The 20,874-nt window shown below is 44.1% G+C and overlaps 1 protein-coding gene across 1 annotated transcript in view; it reads right to left on the bottom strand.

Annotated features, from left to right (window-relative positions):
- LOC135545942 (protocadherin Fat 4-like) overlaps positions 1–20,874 on the bottom strand; it is a 98,720-nt gene that overhangs the window by 72,177 nt on the left and 5,669 nt on the right. The window lies entirely within an intron of this gene.

Here is a 20,874-nt window from a genome sequence, read left to right on the forward strand (position 1 = left end):
ATACAAGTCAAAACATAAAGGCCCGGGACATTCCTCGCCCCATTATCTGGTTCCACGGGTTCTGTTACTTCTCGGCAGTCAGAATGCCAGTCAGAGGGAGAGAAAGAGAGAGAGAAAGAAAGAAAGAAATAAAGAAGAGGGTGAGGGAGGAAAAAAATTAAAAGAGAGAGCTGGCAGGCAGGGCTTGAGCAGACTCTGCGGCGTGAGTTTTATTGTCTAACTACTTAATTGTAAATAACAGGCCCGGGGATGTGAGCGGCCATTCATTCTCCAGACAGGGTGATTAATCCATGCTGGGGCTTTGGGAGAGTAAGAGAGGCTTTTCTCCTCCATCCATCCCTCTCTCTCTCCCTCCCTCGCTCTGTCTCTCTATCTTCCCTGTGCAGATTCTAATTGACTAATTTCATAACCTTTTTAAAAAAGAGGCCTCAATGAGGCTTCCTTTTGAAAAGGCCCTGCTTTAGCGAGGGCTTTGAGGGGAAGCAAAGCATCGCTACCTGCAGTTCCTTGGGTCTTTGTTGGAGGGGGGGGGGGGGCAGTCAGACAGAGACCACGGGGGAGCCTGGAGAGAAACAGAGAGGATATAATGGCCAGAGTCTAGTTTCACAGGCCAGACGGGGAAGTCTGTGTGGAGTCTGAGCTGGTCACTTCCAGTGCTTTGTCCAGGGGCAAGACCCCATTGCCTTACTTGTCATTTCAGCCTGAAGTGACACCATGGGTTCCAGGGAGTGGGTTGGATGGATGGATATGAACACTGCAATGGAAAATTTGCATAGCCTATGTGCACACAAGTCTGTATCTTTGCGTAGTATCATTTCCAGTTATATTACAGTCTGAATATTTGCTTGGTATCAGATCAAGCTATTTCGTCCATGTGGGTACTGGAAGAAGAGTTAATATGCTTGAAATAACACATGATTAACAAACCATGGCTGTACAGTGTAGCACGAAGGCAATCCTTCTACAGCATATAATTGCTTGATGGCTGCACTTAATGCGCGCCTTAGAAATTGGTGCAGCCAGACAGCCGCTCGTCTACATCAGTTAGAGAGCGCTCTCGTAAAGGAAGCATAATAGAAACCTTATCGCGGCTCGCAATCGGCGTCTGAAACTTGGAGAAGTGTTTTCCCCTGCCAGAGCGGAACCGATGTGAGCCTCAGATGATGTTTACAACCCTCGCCATGGCAAAATGCACGGTGCGTGCATGTGTATGTGTCCAGAGCGAGATACCAATCGAGCGTTTCGTCCCGTGCCGCATTGTTTCCCCCTCTCTCTCTCTCTCTCTCGACCTTGTGATTATTTATTTATTTATTTATTTTGCTTGCACGGTATCCGCTTTACGAGGCGAATTCCAGCCTTTGTACGTTGGAGGGTCGTCGCAAGTCGAAAACGGGAGATAAACCCAAAGTATAAACATGATCCCATTAGGCTCTGGCGGCCAACCAGCATTACCTCAAAGGGATCTGTGTTATCTGTCCAGCGCCTGGGTCTGCACTGGACAGATTCACTGCAGGACTTCTGTTCTGTTACCCCTTGACTTGGGGCCATTGTGGCAGGCCATCGTCAGCCATAGTCACAGCCTCTCAGGCCAATCCAGCTTCATAAAAATGACACCAAAATAAAAAAATAAAAAAATGGGGTGGTAGAATTGGTTGAGCCGTGTGTTCTTCCTTCAAGTACCACATTGGTGCGTAATACATTGTAGTTTGAGCGACTTACAGGAGAAATTAGTTAGCTCTGGGACTTGAACCAGCAACCTTCCGGTTACCAGCCCAACGGTCTTAAACGCTAGACTACCTGCCACCCTGATAGTTTGTGTGCTAGATACTGACTGCATTAAATCCACACTAAATCAACCAGGTCTGCTCTACACTGAAGATGGTCTGCTGCTAGTCTAATCCATCAGCATCATTGGACCAGTTTACAGTTCTATAAAAGTGTTCCACGGTCTTTGCCTGTCTGTAAATCAGGTGTCTAGGACCCCAGCTCATAAGTTACATAAAACTTGCAAACTGCCAAGTAAAATGTAAGGACTTTCATAAATAAAGTAAATGAAGAAAGCAAGATGGCCATAAAAAAAGAGAGCAATGTGCCATGGGAATATCTCTTACAGAGCCTGGCTCGTTTTAATTCTCCGAGCATTACAACTGCAACTTAAATGTATTATTGAAAGTCATGGGCATAAGGTTTGCAGTTGTTTTGACTATGACCATAAGATGCTTGGATTGTGGTCCAGTGTACCACAGAACCATGCACACAAAAAAAACAAAAAACCTAAAACTAAAGTTTGAGCATGAACATTTAGTGAACTGCAAAATAAATTAGGAGTATGAAGTGGGCTGTGTACGGTTGAAAAATAGAAACACACTAAATCTCACATCGGCGACTTCTTTCATCTCAGCTTTTCATGCCGATAGCCATGACCACTGTTCACATTAGCATTTACATACGACTCCATCTGCAAAAAGACCCGGTTTTATTTGTGCTTACTGAGAACTGCTTATCAGTTACCGTTCTCCACCCAGCATAAATCCCGAGGATTAAAGGACTTTTAAAAAAAATAAAAAGTTTGGGGTTGGAAAAAAACACCGACAGGATGAAAAGAAGTTGGGGGCCCATAGAAATGCTAAGGAAGTGGCTCTTTTTTTGTTGCTCGGGGGTAGGAAGTTCCCAGCTCCTCCACTTCATTAATTCATGCTATTTAACAAGCAGGATTGTGGGGGCTTCTTCGGCCCCCTTCACACTGGAACCAACAACAGTGCCATCAGTAACTGACAACCCCCTGGGCGGCAGAGCTATGGCCTCTGGGGTCCACGCTGCAAACAGAACCACGGGAAGCAGAACCTTGCCATTCAAGAGTTCAGCTTTTATTTGTCATCCCTGTTCCCCTACCCAATCACGGGCCCAGGGGAGGAGGATAGAATCCTCTGTTCCTATTAGGGGGCTTGTCAGCATAATCAGTATGCTCATCCATAACTTCTAACTCTCGCTGACCAGAGCGGTGGTGGGGAGGGATGGGGGGAGTGCGTGAGAGGGTCTGGGTCGCGGACAAAAAGTGTCAGAGCAACAGAGAGGAGCAATGACAATATCCCCCTGACGCTGACGACAGAACAGCTTTTAAAGTCGTAGTTTTTTCAAAGAAAATGTCCCAAAAATCACACATCATGTATCCTTGAACCGTATCGCCACAACCAGACAAGTAGAGACATAAAGGCCCTACACCCATAAAAGTGAGACTGTTTTTAAATGAGACTGTTTAGCTCACGTAGACATAGACACGAGGGGAAAGACTGGTCAAAATAGTTATTCACTGGAGACTAAGCCAAGGGGTCACCATGAGTGTAATATTAGACACACACTTTGGCTCACACAGCTAATGTACGTGACGTTTACCAGGGGTTTGAGTGCAACAGGGTAGACTTACACAAAAGCCTGAGCATCCATTAAGCCTGCGAGTGATCCTCTTGCAGATTTAGCCAACGTTAAAATTGTTCAAGTTACTATATTGAAAGAATGTTACCCACAATTCCACAAAATATCCCCTCGGGCCAAAGAGTTCATCACTCATGGTGACTCCATGTGTTGAAACAGGGGGTTGAAGATATCAACTCTCACACCCAGTTTCAATATTTCATTCCACCACCCCCCTTTGTACATAACACTCCCCAATCTATGACTGAAGTTGACTGAAAGAAAACAGTGCACATATCCATTATCACAGTGAACGGACATTATCTATTGTGCATGGGTTATCTGTTACGGAGAGAAAAGGAGAGAGTGGTACACGGGATAAAGTCTTCCCACAGCTCATTAACCAAATGTGTCTCCCGGAGGCGAGAGGAGGGTCCGTGGGGATCTGTCCTTTAATTACTAATATAGTTATTAAGGGGTGCCAATGGGGGGACCACCGGGGCAGAATTGTCCCTGCATTATCACAGTTGCCATTCAAGGCCTTGGAAATCCTCGAAAGCGGTGGCTCAGTGTCACCAAGGAGCTTTTATCATCCTCCTCTCACCACCGGGCCCCCGGGTGGATCCCAGCCATAGCCCATAGGACCCCCGCTGTTCCGCCTTACACACGTACATACACGCCACACATCATACAAACATATGCATCCCACAAGCGCAAACACACACAGTGGCCGTATGGTAAAACAATTGCCGTCACACAGAGAGTGTCCAAGACTGTGGTGGTGCAAGTATCTATAGTATCTGTATGACCGGGAGACTGAAGGAAGAGCACTCTCCCTCTCTTTGCGGTGAAAGTGTGTCTGCGATGGAGTAGGGGATGTTCAGTCCAGGAGATAAATCGGCATGAGCGGTTCTCGTAAAACGGATGGACCATCAAGGGATCCTGTAAACAAAACGTTGAGCCTTTGGTCGGATTAATAATGCTATTTTGTTAAAGAGTGGTCATCCATCTCAGTGCTTTAGAGATATAGGCCTGATTGTATCAAAAGTACTGTTTATTTCTAAATATACACAGAATCCAAATGGAAACGCTGGGCGATTAACGCATACATTTTCCAGTCTGTGTAAACCGTATTCCCATTACCAAGAGCTAAGTGCATCGTGACAGACATCAAAAAGACTACGCCATTTAGATATGGGGCGTCTCTTCTTCACCATGTCTCAGTTTGAAACATTTCCCAGGATGGATACGTCCTTTCTGAATGAAGTAATGAGCATTAAGGATTGAGCAGAGCAACCACAACCTCCTTCTCCCCCCCCTGTCCCGTTGATGATTTAAACACACAGGGATGAAGCTGAGCATTTTTTTCCCTTAGCCAAACAAGGGGGGGAAATGCCTGGGAATTACCTGTTGGACCTGAGAGAGCTTGGCGAGCCCGTGCCAGGGCACAGGGGCCGTGGTGCAAGACATTCACTTTAACAGACAAAGAGAGAGGCTAGGGGGAAGGGCCTCCTAGGGAAAAGTCACTAATGAATTCCACTTACAGTGCCTCCATTTTGCAAGGTTTTCAGTGCTTATTGGAAGGCAGAAACGGCTCATGAAGACAGCGTTAACACGTATTTCTTCTTTGCTACACAACACACGTAATGCCGGGTTTTGTAAACCTTATGTTGTAGACGCAGTAAAAAGGTGATTCTATAGTTCCATTTTGTCTTGGATAAGTATTTCCGATCCAGTTCTGACGATAACGATTTAAGTTAAAATAAACTAGCCTTTAACACGGTTTTTCCAAATGAAACGCAACATACCGTGACATCTGCTTGAAGAAACAAGCGTCGCTCAGCTGGGTCGCGTTAACCATCAAAACGGGTCAATGACTTTTAATGCCAATGCATTGCCAGGAAGGACAGCAGCACTCATTTAACTGTCAGAAAGAAAGCGGAAATCCTAAAAAAAAAGAGCTCCTAGCTGAGCCCCTGTCTCTGGCCAGTAACAACAAAATGAATGGAAAAAATGAATGAGCATGTCAACTGCATTTGCACAGAGGTTGCACGTCCATGATGCTCTCTCTTTGGCCGTGTCGTTCGTTCGCCTCATGCTGATGATAATGAATAGTGCAAAAGAATGACCAAGTTTCCCTTGGAAGGCAACAAAAGCCCCCATCACCTTGTGACATCTCGGCCTGGTAACACATAATCTGGGCCGTCCCAGGCTGTGCCACTAGCGCGGGCAGCGCCTGAGCACAGAGCTGGCCTCTGTACTTACTCAAGCCCTGGCTCGTCTGACTCCCATCAGACACTGGAAAAGGGGAGAGAAAAAAAACAGGCTAGACTCAATACAGACGCACTGCACCGCAACAGCCTGGCTGGCAAACCTGTCACCATTCAGGACGTCCAAATCGTCTGCAGAGATAAAACAGCTACGAACACAACCCGGCTGTGACTTGAATTACACCCATAGCCGGAGGAGGGATAAAAAAAAGCGAGAGGTGATCTTCGATTAATGGAATTTGATAAGAAGAGAGTAATAGTGTTTAGAAAAATGGGCCTCGTTGATAACTCAAAAGGGGCTTGAGGTTCAGTTTGAATGGTATTATCTAAAACAGAGTCCCTTTTTTCGAAGTAAATGGACAGAGGGACAGTAAAGGTGGAAGGTGAAAGGAACCCCTCGTGTCCTGGTGAAGTTTCACATCTTCCTGATCAGTTTGGGTTTGACCCATCTTTAGCTTCTCCCTCGGACTGCTTGATTCATTCTGCTTTCGTGTTCCCCCCACCCCCTCCTTGGAGGGTTTAACCTTGGGTCACCACCAACTTCTTAATCAGTCCAGCACATGACCAGCCCTCTCAAATCCTTACATACCAGAGGGAAGCACTCCCTTATACAGTATATTATGATAAAGAGCTCACGACCAAATAGAGAGAACTATATCCCCATTTGAAAGCCAGGCTCAATACATCAATCGACAGATTTTTTTGGGGGGGGGACACTTCTCCATAAAATCCACACTTCAAAAGAACCCCCTTCTTAGACAGAGTGGGAGTGGGAGGTGGGGGTAGGGGGGGATGTGTGTGTGGGGGGGGGGGGGGGCAGTGTCCTTCAAGTCCACAATGCCACTGTGGTCCTCAGATCTAAAAAAAACCTTACAGGGACCTAGGATGTTGAAATAGTATGTGGTATGTTCTCTCCCAAACTATTTCTCTTTGAAAATGTGACTTTTTGAATGGCCTCTAATTGCTATCAGTTGGGTCGTAATAACTTTAACCAAATGAATGAAAGGGAAGCAAGGGAATAGGGTCTGTGTTGATTGGTTGTCAGTGGGAAGCGCAGTTTCCCGGGTTGGCCAGAGAACTAAAAAGGTCAAAGAGTGTCCCGAGAGGTCGGAAGCCCTGTCAGGGAGGGTCAGAGTTCATCCCACACAGTCATGGTTATTTATCCTCCTCAGTTAAAAAACACAAGGTTTAAGCCCTTTGGTTTACCCCACCGCCAAAAAAAATAAATAATGTGATCTCTTGTCATCCTCTATCATCTCTTATAATCTCAGAACTCTCCCCGTTTGTTTACTGTAACACCATTATCCTAATCTTTGTTTGACAAGAACAAAGATGCAGCTTTGGTAATAGAAAACGGCATGCAGCCGATCACTTGTGAGAAGAGTAGACCAACTTCTTACAATTGTATCGAGTTTGTACCCCATTATAAAAAAAGGTATTTTTCAATAATAAAGTAATTCTGATTGCCTACAATATATATTAGAGATATTAGAGAATATATGTAACCCTTATCTTGTTATCAGATAAAGATACTTCCTAAAACATCAAAACATTTACTAGATAGTATTTCATGTATCGCAAGTCCTGCCCCAAAGCCCCGAGCAAACCAATGTATTTATCCAAGGCAAACAGAGCCACCACTTAACTTCAAAGTCTGGCCTGATAAACCTGGACTGATAACCCAAACTATAATATAGCCAAGGTGAGCGGTGGCTAACAGTAACTCGCTGGAAACTAGTGCCAGTGTCTGAGAAGAAGAGCTGATACACATACGGCTAGTCTAGCCAGAGAACAGTACAACCTCATTAAAGAATGCCAAGTTCCCTATAAATGAGGAAGGCAAACACAACCTCTGCACTCAGTGTCAGGGAGAGCGACTGCAACACCTCTGCAGCCACTTGACAGAGTGAGTGAAAAAGGAAGGGGGGGGGGGGGGGGAGTAGCACTTCAGCCGAATGGGAGACACAAGCCCCGGCAGCAGTCAGAAGCGGGGACACAGGGGCTACTGTTCCCATTGAGCGCTTTGTCTCTGGACCTCTCTTGTTTTTCATCAGCAAACCATGGTACAATGAAGGCGGCGTGCTCACCTCCCCTCTCCGAGGCTGTCAATACTGGACCTATCAGGCCCTGAATGGCCGAACCAGCCTTCCCATGAAAATCAAGTCAATGACCTGCTTCCCTGCTCCCCTTGTGAAGTGGATGACAGCCATCATTTCCAACGGAGGGAACCAATATAAAATGCATTAATTCCTTCTCTGTGAGCTCACCGTAAATGATTTGATTGTGGCTGATTCGACATAGTCTTCCTGGCTTCCCCAGAAGAGGAAAAACAAAATGCAGGGAATGTTAAGAAGATTTTCAACCAAACATTCACTTCAGCCTTACGACCCAATCAAGTGGAAGAGAGACAGCTTTTGTCTACCTTTGGCCGACCAAGGAAAGTGCAGCAGTGAGAGTGAAAAAAGGAAAATAAATGTAAAGATTTTGCCAAGCTTTTGTCACGCTTTAAGGGCTGGTTTAGTCAATTGCTGTCAGATCAAGAAGACAGAAAGAAAAACAGCCGCGGTTGCTTTATATAAAAAAAAATTAAAAACACTTTCTCTCGCAGCCAAGTCGGGAGAGTCCCCAATACACAGAATTACACAGTTACTTTTAAAGGATTTGCATTTAAAAGATGGCATAGATGCCTGAATGCAGGTCGTTCCCCTGTGACCATAGAAACATTCGAAAAAGGTGGGAAATTCAGACCACTGAACTTTAAACGACTTTATTAAAGTGTCACTAATCAGAAGTGAAAGACACAGGGTTTTAGTGTTTGGGCAAACTTACAGAAAAACTCTCAAAAAGCTTAATGACCTGCTAAGAGCATTACTTTGAAAAGCCTTGTTGACGGCAGAGTTTAATAAAAAAAAGAAAAGAAAGAGAGTCGTATCGCTCACTTTGAGAGGAGAAAAAATTATTACCCTGAAAATGGCAAGAATTTGACTTTCCAAGGAATTCCATTTTCAGTCTGGAGTTAAGCAAATTATCCATTCCCACTGCTTTAAGAATATTAAACAAGGTCTTCTTATGTCAAGTAAGAGACTTACAGCTAATTCTACAATGTTTAACTGCCAGTCGATATTATCATATATTACAAATAAAACATATTTCATTGGATTTGGCGGAAAACAAGCAGGAATACTGATGTCTAAAACTGGAAACAAAATAATGACTTATGAATATCTAATCCTGCTATTTATTTACAGATTGTCGATGACATATAAATGATTCAAGAACATTCCAGAATGTTTTGCTCCCCAACAATCTCTGGATCCTAAGCAGAAAATAGCTACCATTACAGTGTTTAATGGGATAACAACTCAAAGCATAATCCCTGGCTAACAATAGTGATGTTTGAAAGGACTCCTGCGAGTCCCGTTTGGTGTCTGCCAGGGCGGCCGGCGTTTTACAACCACCGACTGGGCTATGTAATCTCCTCTCAATGGCCTACGAGCCACAGGCCTGGAGAGGAGACCTCCAGATGAGTCTATCCATCCATCCATCCGACCAGCAAATCCCCAGCGACGGAGAGAGCCAGCCTCATTTCCATCCAACTCCGATGGAGGTCTAGTGATCGCTAAGAATAAAAACCAGACCGCGGAATTGACTATTATGAAGCTATGGAGAGAAAAGGCAGGGGTTGAGGGGGGAGGATGAATTAACATTGGTGCTAAGGATTAAAAAGAGCTTCTGATCTTTGCTGCTTGTCCTAATCATACCACCCTAAATTAATCATCCTGGGATTATTTTATTAGAGCTGAATCGGGTAAGAAATGAATTAAAGTGGTACTCAAAATGATGTATGCGGAGTGGAAAAACAACATCAACAACAACAACAGGATAATGATCCAAGAGGCTAATTTATGTAATAATGATATGAATGGGATATCCGAAGACTAGCATGCTTAATGAGCAGGAAAAATAAGTCTTTTTGAAGATAAGTGGATCTAAAATGAGGTGGAAGGTTGCTACTGTATCCACGGCTTGTTCTTTGCATAATCTTTGCATAATCTTTGCATAATTTATACTTCGCCAAACATTGTAGTAGCCTACATTGCAACAGAGTTTCGTACCGAATGCTTTTGTAGGTCCATGTCACAATTCCTCTTAAAGTCCTATTCAGTTGCGTAAGTGAACGGGGTGAAAACATCACGACAACAGCATAGTCAAAACCACATGTCCAAGATTAGCACTGAAAAACATTTCCCCTGTTAGTTTTTGCAAATCTTAGAGGCAGGCACGTTTACAATCCCGACCTTAAGAAGCACCACAGTCCCCAATGGCTCTAATGCCAAACAGCACAGTGTCTTTAAAGCTGCTATGAAACCTACTGCAGGGGTCAGACAGGGCATTTGACAGACAGAGGGGGGAAAACACGAGCCTTCTCTGATTGACTCCATATGACCGATAATGCCAAGACATCAAGCTAGGGCAACCACTTGTTGGCCTGCTTACGAGAAACTTGACAGTAGGATGGTATATTAGGTTTTAAAGATAAATCTGAATCTGATGTGCGTTTACTATTGTGGCCAGACCTCATACCTCGGAAATAGACAGCCAATGAGGGGCGGCAGGGTAGCCTAGTGGTTAGAGCGTTGGACTAGTAACCGAAAGGTTGCAAGTTCAAATCCCCGAGCTGACAAGGTACAAATCTGTCGTTCTGCCCCTGAACAGGCAGTTAACCCACTGTTCCAAGGCTGTCATTGAAAATAAGAATTAATTCTTAACTGACTTGCCTAGTAAAATAAAGATGAAATAAAAAAAATGAATATGAATGATATATGGAGTAGCAACCTGGGGATAACTAGCATGTGCGCTATTTAACCTAGCAGGAACACACATTCCAATGATTAAATCTACAGAACGTACAAACAATTGTAATACTTTAAGTTGTCACACACTCAGAATGCAATGTTGAAAGGTTTGAAGACTTAGAAAGGTGTAAATACCTGTGCTTTTACTCAATCGAAAAGGGAACTTCTGCAAGGCAACCATAAACAAAACAACATAGTTGAAACACATGTCAGGATGACATCATCAATGTATAAGGAATAAGGAGTAGGTCTTTATAAAGTTCATAACGTTTCCACCCAGCACCTGGCCCTGAGTATGAGCATAATGTGATGTGCGTACGACAACGTTACTTGCTCCATGGGCAACCAATCAGAGACAAAAGGAGCACAAGGAGCTATTTCATAGGCCGGCCTGCAGCGAGGCGTGATGGGACGTAATAACCACATCATTATTTACAGCGTCTCAGCCTTGTCACACGTCTCAGATGCATAAAGACGTCATGGGGAGGTCAGGGTCTCCAGCACTGTAGGGCCATGTCACACACACACACACACGCAAGAATGACCACACACACACAGCTGGCGCAGTGGTTCAGCTGCCAAGGGACATTGCTTCCGCTAATTCTGCAAATTCTGCAGGCTCTGCCAAGGGCAAGTCAAACGTCGCTACGTTCACTGGCAACCTGACCCTTTGCGGTGTGAACGTTCATCACCTTCCCTCAGGGAATTAACTCGTTATCAGACCAAGACTGAGCCAACTCATACGTCTCCCTCTCATTTATGCGTGACCAGAATCATGTTAATGAAAAGTTTTACGTAATCCATTTCACGCCAACACGCGGAATGAAGACTCAACCGCAATGGGAGTATGTGTCTGTTTATACGGTAGAGGAACAAATATTGAAGGAAATCCCATTCTTGGCCTGATCTTGATAAATCACCTGGCTCCAATGGAGAGGAGGCTCCATTGCAGAGAAATGACACAAATTCAATGCACCAGGACTTGTAGGTTTTTGCTGTGTGTTCTACCACAGAGCAAGTTCAGCACAGACCTGTAGAGTAGATCGAAGTACATACTGTATGGGGTCACTTTTAATGCATGACTACAGTGCATGATGTTCAGGGAAGCTACTCCCATTAAGAGCAAACCTCATGAGGACGTCCCTATCACCAGGGGGGTATCAGAACACAGTGTTTCAGTATGAAGTAGCCAGCATATTTTCCATTTTGCTTGTTGGACATTGTATGCAACTTTGGCCAAAATACAGGGGATTCTTGACTTAACCACACAACTGCACACGCGCACACAGCTAAATGGCAAATATGACAACATTCAACGTGAGACTAAATTACGGTAAAGGAATCAGATACAGCACAGCTGGTCTAATTAGGCCACTCCAGCGATTTGCATAGGAGAAACAGATGAGAGGGGGGGGGGGAAGAGTAACATTTGCACAATGTCAATGCGTGTAATCGAAACCAGAGAAACTGTTTCTGTGTCCCGATGTACAGAGCACAAACAGCTAAACGTTTCCCATTGCTCCTTGAGATATCGTCAGGTTTAATAAAAGCAGAACTTTTGCCTGACAACAAAGCTCAGAGAGAGCTGCTCAGGTACCCAATCAAAAATGAGAGCTTGAGTCACGTTGGCTGGCCAGAACATCGCTTGCCCCAAAAAATGTACACCCAGATGTTTTCAATTAGCCAGCCCTACCAGAGGGGGCCGCACTCACCGAAATGGCCAGCTAAAGAGGAGAGCTCTTTTTCTCTCTCAAACTGGAGACTTCAGTTTTGTGTAAACAAAAGTGTTGTTTTATTATTAAAGCAAGTTTTGTTTGTTGCCGTGCAAATGTAATACATTTGTTTAGATTTAGAAAAATGTAGATGAGACTATTTGAATGGAACTCGTGCTGCCATCCTTAAAACACAAGCAAATCCTTTTTAGTAACTCTTGGACACCACAAACTTGTTTTGGGAGAATAGCTGTCGGAATTTGAAAATATCTCATGAGCCAAAGTTGTCTGCTGAATTCAGTTCACTTTGAATACTGCATTATGTAAGATATGATATGAAAAGGCCAACATATTTTCAAGAGAAGTTCCTCTTTTTTTCAAGTGCCAAACAAGGCACAACTATTCAGTTACACGCTGGTGTGCATGTATAATGAAACCTAATAAAAAAAGTGTTCTCCAGAGTTTAGAGAGATGCTTCAAGGCACTCTAGAGAGACACACACACGCACACTACGCCATACATAATTGAAAATAAACAGGTAAAACATAAATCACGCTTCCCGTCAAAACCGTTCGACCAGCCAGGATACAGTATGCTCTGCACTTTTTCCCCCTCTCTTGATGGAAAACTCATAAAATAAGAGGGAAGACAACAATAACGTGAACTTTCTTCTCTGGTGCCAATCTATCCCTCCTTGTTTCTAGGCCTGATGGTGCTGAAGCTTGCTCTGACCCCCTCTCACAGCTCAAACCTCATTTCCCCCCTCCTCCTCCTCCTCCCTTCCCTCCTCTCTCTCTCTCTGCTCCTCAATTATCTGCCTGCCTGTGGGAGATAGCCTTCTTGCCTTGGGGTCATCTCTGCTAACCGCAGGCTCAAAGAAAAGAGGAGGGGGTTTAGACTTTGCAGAGGGCGCAAAAAAAAAAACGCACATCCCGTTTCCTGCAATTCCTTTAATGGCACTTGGTGCTGATGATACAGGGTGGTGATATAGGGTCTGTCAATCGAAATCCCTAAAAGCCTTTTTTTTCCCAGATGAAATGAAGATGTGCCTAAAGGTACTGCTGCAGTGCACTTTTGTCCAGAGAAAACAATAGAGGCTTCGGGGGAGCTGTATACATTTGGTGTGTGTGTGTGTGTGTGTGTGTGTGTGTGTGTGTGTGTGTGTGTGTGTGTGTGTGTGTGTGTGTGTGTGTGTGTGTGTGTGTCACGTGTAGAACAAATCATTCCGTAGCTGGAAACCATTATTACTGCAGTGAAAATGTGCCAAAATCAACTCCCCTCTCGACTTTCCCCTCCTCCCAATCTCCCAAGCACACTCTGGGTCTGACTCCTCTAACTTTTTACTAGCCTAAGTAGTGGAATCTTTTTGCTGGAAACAAATTTTAACCGTTCCTTCATAGACCAGGCAAGTTAGGTGGACTTGAGCAGCACAGCTATTACAATACCTATATTGCAGATGACTAGATATTGTAGATCCTAGTACTACACAATACTAACGTGAATGCAACGTCAATAAAGTAAACAACACCCGAAGACAGCCTATCTGCTTGAACCAGTTTCAATGTCGGCTGGATGCTAACAACCTGTAACACCTACGCCGGAAAGCCAGTCAAGACATTCTACTCAAAGTCACCCAGTAAACCGGAGTTCCTGGACTGCTGGCCAATCAAATGAGTGGAGGCTTCTGGGGGGGAAATAGTTGATACCATTCCACCTATTACACTCCAGCCGTTACCAAGAAGCCGTCCTCCCGATATTAAGGTGCCGCCAACCTCCTGTGCACTCGATAGGAGCATTTCTCATCAAGGTTCCGGTCAAGAGAACAAACTCATTAAGCCTCCGGTCCTGTTGTTGTTTGATCAATTGTCCCAGAGTCCAAAGCAGCAGGGCGTCCCCCAGTGGGCATGATACTAGCTCAGCCTCCGTGTTCAGACAACATATGCGAGGAGTGATGAGGCCTGACAATCAAATCCACAGAACCAGAGAAATGTATCTCTGGAGTTAAAAATAAAAAAGGCCATATGATAGCTCTTTGGAGCTCCCGCCACATTCATTTCTTATTCCAACTGAAAACGTGTGCTCTCTCTCCGGAAGACGACCGAGTCAAACAGCAGAGATAGGCAGCAGACAGAGAAAGGAGAATGATTATTGAAGACCGTTTTGAAACGTTTGGCCAGTCTGTCGTCTGAGGTTGACTCTTGGTCGACATTAGTTGACCTAATGTGGTGCTCAGAGCGTTCATTACCAATGACATTTCTTTATTGACTATTGAATTTATGTAAAAAAATAATAATATATATACAGTGGGGCAAAAAAGTATTTAGTCAGCTCCCCAATTGTGCAAGTTCTCCCACTTAAAAAGATGAGAGAGGCCTGTAATTTTCATCATAAGTACACTTTAAATAAGTATTTGGTCACCTCCAAACAAGTAAGATTTCTGGCTCTCACAGACCTGTAACTTCATCTTTAAGAGGCTCCTCTGTCCTCCACTCGTTACCTGTATTAATGGCACTTGTTTGAACTTGTTATCGGTATAAAAGACACCTGTCTACAACCTCAAACAGTCACACTCCAAACTCCACTATGGCAAGACCAAAGAGCTGTCAAAGGACACCAGAAACAAAATTGTAGACCTGCACCAGGCTGGGAAGACTGAATATGCAATAGGTAAGCAGCTTGGTTTGAAGAAATCAACTGTGGGAGCAATTATTAGGAAATGGAAGACATACAAGACCTCCCTCGATCTGGGGCTCCACGCAAGATCTCACCCCGTGGGGTCAAAATGATCACAAGAACGGTGAGCAAAAATCCCAGAACCACACGGGGGGACCTAGTGAATGACCTGCAGAGAGCTGGGACCAAAGTAACAAAGCCTACCATCAGTAACACACTACGCCGCCAGGGACTCAAATCCTGCAGTGCCAGACGTGTCCCCCTGCTTAAGCCAGTACATGTCCAGGCCCATCTGAAGTTTGCTAGAGAGCATTTGGATGATCCAGAAGAAGATTGGGAGAATGTCATATTGTCAGATGAAACCAAAATATAACTTTTTGGCTAAAACTCATCTCGTCATGTTTGGAGGACAAAGAATTCTGAGTTGCATCCAAAGAACACCATACATACTGTGAAGCATGGGGGTGGAAACATCATGCTTTGGGGCTGTTTTCCTGCAAAGGGACCAGGACAACTGATCCGTGTAAAGGAAAGAATGAATGGGGCCATGTATCGTGAGATTTTGAGTGAAAACCGCCCATCAGCAAGGACATTGAAGATGAAATGTGGCTGGGTCTTTACGCATGACAATGATCCCAAACACACCGCCCGGGCAACGAAGGACTGGCTTTGTAAGAAGTATTTCATGGTCCTGGAGTGCCCTAGCCAGTCTCCAGATCTCAACCCCATAGAAAATCTTTGGAGGGAGTTGAAAGTCCGTGTTGCCCAGCAACAGCCCCAAAACATCACTGCTCTAGAGGAGATCTGCATAGAGGAATGAGCCAAAATACCAGCAACAGTGCGTGAAAACCTTGTGAAGACTTGCAGAAAACATTTTACCTCTGTCATTGCCAACAAAGGGTATATAACAAAGTATTGAGATAAACTTTTGTTATTGACCAAATACTTATTTTCCACCATAATTTGCATATAAATTAATAAAAAATGCTAAAAATCGTGTGACTTTCTGGATTTCTTTTCTCATTTTGTCTGCCATAGTTGAAGTGTACCTATGATGAAAATTACAGGCCTCTCTCAAATTTTTAAGTGGGAGCACTTGCACAATTGGTGGCTGACTAAATACTTTTTTTGCCCCACTGTGTGTGTGTGTGTGTGTGTGTGTGTGTGTGTGTGTGTGTGTGTGTGTATATCTTGTACAGTATATACAGCATAACATTGCAAACACATCAGCGCATCAAACAAATATATATATATATATATATATATATATATATATATATATATATATATATATATATATATATATGTATTTGTTTGATGCGCTGATGTGTTTGCAAATGTTCTGCTGTATATACTGTAGTGGAAGAGGGAGAGAGCGAAAGAGAGACGGGAGGGAGAGGGAGGAAGAAAGAATAGGAAAAGAGTGGGAATATTGTGGAGGGGAGGGTGTCATGACGTTAGTTGACACAACTTGCCTACATAGTGACACATGGTCTGGATAACGACCCCACAGCCTTGTTTTTCAACCTGAGCCCTGAGGGTATCATCGTGGCTAAACAGACACTCATTGTGAGCCAATGTGGCCGTTAGCTTTGAAACCGGGCGAGATAGAGAAACAAAAAGTTCAACATTTCAGAAAACAAGTGAGGTCTCTGGACAGAGACAGCCACGGACGTGCCCCACGATGCTATCACTGTCTCAGCATTGATATTGTAACAGTTAGAGTCATTCTTCCAGGGGAAGTGCTTTAAAGTGGTAGCATGAAAACTGGAGTGTTGCTGTCCTGGCATGGAAGATACTGTGTGTGAACTTGACCTCGCGCCTTGTAATCCAGCTATTTAATTGTGAACATTAACAACAAAATAATAGGGCAGCTGTGTGTGTGTGTGTGTGTCTGCTTTTCCCGCTGCATGTATGTGAGGAAGGGTTTATAGGTTGTCTCGTAAAAGACACAGGCACTTAGAGAGAATCCTCTGTTGGCCTGTCTGAACTTTGACCTCAGACGGGACCACCATGGGAGGACCAACATATGCATCAACTCCATGAAGGCTGTGAGGAACCCTGGTGATGGCCGCTACAAAACACATATCCAGCCAATTTACCCCGTGAATTTACTGTCTCGCTCGCCTCAGAAACCCTTCATCCCCCCCCACGCCAACAAACATATCATATGGTATCAGGGCAGCGCAGCCCTCGCTCTACCTTGTTGACCTGCCTGTAGAGGTTTTGTGTTTCATAGTGCTTCTACACTACATCAAGCACTCCACTAATGCCCTACTCACATTTCCTCAGGGTTCAAGGTAGAGGAGTTTATGGGTTCAAATAGCATTTGTTTTCTTTCAAATACGTTGAGCGTTTGACCAAGCCTGCCGGGAGAGCCAGGTGGACGGGGTTTGTACTTTTTGGTCTATTCCATTGGTTCCATTGTGCTAGGCAACCTCAATCCGAACACAGCTAAAGTATTCAGAGTATTTGCAGTGACGCCAACCGTGGTAAGGCATTTTAGGTTGAGTCGCAATCCATTTAACGCCCAATAAGCTTGCTTAAAACAGCAGCATAACATAAATAAACTGTCTTTCCCCAACTGTCTCAACGCTTACAAGAGGGTAGACGGTTTTGCTTTGTTTAATTTTGCTTTGGAGTGGCCTTGCAGTGGGAGGGGGGGGGGGGCGACAGAAAGTTTGAGGGAGCTAAAGATGGGAGAGAGAGAGAAATGAAAGAAGTCGGTCAACTCCGCTGTCTAGAGTAAGATAAGCACTAATAAGAGGCATCTATCTAGCCATCTGTATTCCCCTGTTGCTATGTCCAGTCCAAGAACATCAGGCCAGCGGGCAGAATGCTGATGCTCCCCTCCTCAGTTTGTGAGATGATCCGAAACTTCTCCCAAGTCCCTCCCTATTCCTCTGTCAGAAAGGAGGGGGTCCCATACACAACCCTAAATCTGTCAGTGAATGATGCTGGCACAGTCCATAAGACAACAGAGCCCACTGAACCAATGCCAGAGGGGAGCAACACTATATCTGTGAAGGCAAAACAAAGGAAGGACTGTTGTGAATCGGCAGTGTTTATTTCCAGGAGGAACAATGCTTTCGAGGGGAAATAAGTGATGTAGCACTTCAGGCACTCTCCTAAAAGCTCCATTATTTTTCACCAATAGCAAAATAAAACAATTGAGCTGGAGCTGGAGAGGGAGTGGTTTTGGGAGTGGAGAGAGAGAGAGAGGAGGGCAGAGGGTAAGGGAGGGAGATGCAGAGCCAGAGAATGAAAAGAAACAGAGAGAAAGAAAGAAAGAAAGAGAGGGGGGTTGGCAGATGGAGGAAGATTCAGAGAGTGAGTGAAAGACAGAAAGAGAGAGCGGGCCAGACACCCTGAACAATATTGGCTGACAGGTTAAGAGCGAGAGCAGGTTGTTACATCATGTTCTGCTATCAAAGCCAACTCCAAATCCCAAAAGACGGAAACCAATCAACAATCAATGGTATTTATACTAACTTAATCAGATACCAAGAGGCATTTCCAAGACAAGTCAGCGGCAACTTCTGTTTCAGCGGCAACTTCTGTTTCATAGCAAGCTTAGCGCCATGTCAGGTTGTTTATGATAGCAATCATTGATAAGGCTTACTCATTCTGTATATATATATCCTGTTCCGTTTAAGTCATTCCTAAACATTGTACACAGTGCAAAGCACAAGAAAAGTGAGGGTCAACGTTTTTTTTAACAATCAATACGAAGAGCCCTTTGAAAGGGCCCTTAAATATGACGTTTTGATTTGAAATGTGTCAGTCTAAGCCCAAAACCTTAGCCTTTCCTATGTCACACTGCCGAGCAGTACCTGAGACTGCTTTAAAGCAGGGCAAATCGAGAAGGCCATTTCACCCAAAGGAAAGTCCGTTTAAAACCATCAAAGTGGCTTTAGCTATTACACTTAAGAATGAACAATAGAGTGTGACAGTCATAGGGTATGTTAAAGTCATCACTCAGACGACTGAAAAGGTGAAAAACTTCACTGGACTTTGAGAACAGGATTTGTACAGGGAAAACTTAAGAAATGTGACGTGTATTATTTCCCTCCATTGAAGAGATTCGTATCTGTGGTGCTGCAGGCAAAGTGAGAGAGCATTTGACATCCCCATTTGACCCTACTAACATTAAGTGAAATGACAGCATAATTCTTTGCAAATAATCTCTGTTTGGCCCTGTCCGGGGGTGTCCTCGGTTGGGGCCACAGTGTCTCCTGACCCCTCCGGTCTCAGCCTCCAGTATTTATGCTGCAGTAGTTTATGTGTCGGGGGGCTATGGTCAGTTTGTTATATCTGGAGTACTTCTCCTGTCCTATTCGGTGTCCTGTGTGAATTTAATTCTCTCTTTCTCTCTTTCTTTCTCTCTCTCTCTCGGAGGACCTGAGCCCTCGGACCATGCCTCAGGACTACCTGACATGATGACTTCTCGCTGTCTCCAGGCCACCTGGCCGTGCTGCTGCTCCAGTTTCAACTGTTCTGCCTTATTATTATTGGACCATGCTGGTCATTTATGAACATTTGAACATCTTGGCCATGTTCTGTTATAATCTCCACCCGGCACAGCCAGAAGAGGACAGGCCACCCCACATAGCCTGGTTCCTCTCTAGGTTTCTTCCTAGGTTTTGGCCTTTCTAGGGAGTTTTTCCTAGCCACCGTGCTTCTACACCTGCATTGCTTGCTGTTTGGGGTTTTAGGCTGGGTTTCTGTACAGCACTTTGAGATATCAGCTGATGTACGAAGGGCTATATAAATAAATTTGATTTGATTTGATTTTAATCATATCTGAGTTTGCCTCCAAATAACCTATTATTGGATTGGATTTCAATTTCAGTATTTGTTATGATTGAAATGGTATCCACAAAAACTGTCAAAAGCAGCATTGGGCTCCTTTTTGGTTGCACTCAGAAAACTCAAATGTATAAACCTGTGTCATCAAGCCTGTAATAACATGAATTCTTGGTTCCAGTTGAAATTTCCCAAAACACATATACAGTCTATAGAATCACATTTGTTTTTCATTTGAGGGGTGGCTAGAGCTTAGCCACCCAAAACTGGGTCTCGGGTTTCAGCGCTCAACTTCAGAGAATTTAACTCCACCCCCAACGGAAAGTTAAAACGAAGCCCAAGAGGTGCAGCATCACATAATGCATACGAAATAGAGAGCTTAGGTTTCAGTCTTCCAGATTTTCCCCCCTTTTTCCTCTTCCCAAAAAATCGTTTCACAGAGTCTAAAGAGGTCACCCAATTTTGATGGTCACTTATTTCAAGCAGAACCTGGCCCAGTGGTAGCGGAGAGTACAACAGGACCATCCTTAAACCAAAACAGCCTCAGGCTCCAAACACCAACGTAATACTGACCCTGGTATAGTATAGTCTACATGCACTAGGTCATCCGGATATTTTCATTATGTGCTCGATTACTATCTATAGAAACCAAGAACAATTTATCACGGAAGCCCATCATAAGAAGCAACCCAGCATGATTAACGCCTGCAATGAGCAGCAACAAAAAAAAAAAAAGTGTTTGATTTGGATTTGTGTCGTTCTTATTCACTGATAAGAATATCAAAGTTCATAACAGCACGAGCACAGCAACAACACAGGATACGCAGGCCCTTTCCCAGAAAACACAGACAAAACGCTAGACGGATTATTATGGCCAGCCCTTTTTTGGAACTGAAACAATACAATTATCTTGCCAAAAAAACAAGGCCTACTTATGTCCAAGGCAATTTAGATGTAATGTAACACAGAACTTTTAGCAATATAGTAAAAAAAAAAGAGGAATGTAATTAATGTGCATACGAATGCACTAGGTAGACTAGGTGTGACTTGAACACTTTCCTTTCACTCCCGGGTTTTCCAGTCGAAAACTTGATCTCATTTCATTTATTCCCACTAAACGACTTCAACATCTGTACGGGTTCAATT

This window comes from Oncorhynchus masou, chromosome 9 (assembly GCF_036934945.1).
Source record: "Oncorhynchus masou masou isolate Uvic2021 chromosome 9, UVic_Omas_1.1, whole genome shotgun sequence".
In the NCBI taxonomy this organism is placed as follows: domain Eukaryota; kingdom Metazoa; phylum Chordata; class Actinopteri; order Salmoniformes; family Salmonidae; genus Oncorhynchus; species Oncorhynchus masou.